This window comes from Cryptomeria japonica, chromosome 3 (genome assembly GCF_030272615.1).
Source record: "Cryptomeria japonica chromosome 3, Sugi_1.0, whole genome shotgun sequence".
NCBI lineage: Eukaryota > Viridiplantae > Streptophyta > Pinopsida > Cupressales > Cupressaceae > Cryptomeria > Cryptomeria japonica.
Genome location: NC_081407.1, coordinates 377,634,194 through 377,635,996, shown reverse-complemented (window position 1 = coordinate 377,635,996; position 1,803 = coordinate 377,634,194).

The following is a 1,803-nucleotide window of genomic DNA, read 5'->3' as shown; positions in this document are numbered from 1 at the left end:
GACAAGTATATAAACTACATTTCCCCTCCCAGAAAAGGGAGAGAGAAATATACAAGTGCAAGAGGCGGAAGCGATAGGCAAACATTCAAACATTCAAACATTCAAGCATTCAAGCATTCCTTCAAGCAATTGAGCATTCTATGTCTCCATTCAAGGCTAGATGTTGCATTCAAGACAAGGATTCAACCATTGAAGAGGAGATCACCTACAACATATAACATACAAAATCATTACACCTTCGCATGTAAGAATACAAACATTCTTACAACAAGGTATCAGTACTTGATTACATTACAAACATTTACATTTATAGCATTCTCATTTTCTGGTTAATTCCAAAATTGGGGTTTGACCTAAAGGCAAACCCCTAATCCCTAACCCCCCAATCGTCCTCTCTTTTTTGTGTGTAGGTTGCAGGTATGCGTCTGTAATTGAAGATCTGGAATCCTTGTGCAAAGATGAACAGATCCCCCTTCGTTTCGCGGATTTTTTGGAGGACCGTGTGCACTCCGGGCGCCATCGTCCTGTCAACTTTCGCTCAAATTTGCAGGACAACATCGTCTCAACATTTTACTGCTTCATCCTGTGTCCCTATCTCCGTCTACAAGAAAATCTTTCTTACTTTACATGCACTCCTAGATCAATCATTCTATCTACATTCTTTACAAAAGAGGGTATCCTTGATGTCTCAACCCTTGAAACTCATTTAGAATCTAGTCTTGCATTGTTTGGGATTGGATCTTGTGGGTTTCAACCCCTCTTTTGAATTTAAAGTCTCTCCTAAGAGAAAACCGTCATCCTAGTGACCTCCTTTCTCTCTCCATGGAGTGGGGGAACACCTAGGGTTCGATTTTCCACTTTACAAGAAGAAGTCCAAGGAGCATGAAAAGCAATTAGCTGAAATATCTCAGTGTAACAGAGGAGATTTTCTACCTCAAGGATGATAAATCCAAGAGAACAAAAAGACCCTCCGATACCTCACTCAAACTGGCGCTAAGATGAGCCAGGGGATAAAAATGACAAACTAGAGAAACTACTCACAACCCAAGACTCTGAGACGACTCTGTCAAGCCTCTATCCCAAGGACGAGCACAAGTCTAGGATACCAACGTGGCACACTTTTGTCTAGTATGGACATGGTACATAATCCATACAAAAAGCTCCAATTGTGAGTATAATGCACTATAACACGAAAAATAAACTAAACTAAACTAACAGATGTGGAATATGAAAAAATAGGATAAAGTAGAAGGAGAGAAGGTGAAAAAGAGACTCACAACCGGTCCACGATTGAAGCCTCCCGCAAGGTTACCATCTTCCTACGATTATTCACCTACACACATGAGAGAGAGAAAATGTTGGGGGTTGTGTTTTGGAGTCTACCGTCTGCCTAAATCAGACCCCCATTTTGGTGTTTCCACCTCCATAGACAACCCAGATAAAATCCATGGGGAAAATAAATGATAAAGATAATTGAATGACAATGCAAGATAAAAGAATGATAATGCATGAGATAAATGGAAAAGAGAACAAGTAAACTCCCCTTTTCAAGATGTTATGACAATAGTGCTGTGAGCTATTCGGAAAGCTAAAACAATGGTGGTCTTCGTAATAGGAAATGTGAATGTTGTCCCAAGAGATATCGCCAAGAGCTTCAACTTGTAAAGGTAATCTAAAAAATGCCAAAAGATCCTCAAAATGCTTTCAAACAGGAGAGATATAGGCCCTGGAAGGAAAATCAACATCGATGGGTGCATGAAAGAGCATTACAATTCCTTCCAGGCCTAGGCATAATGCTCAAAC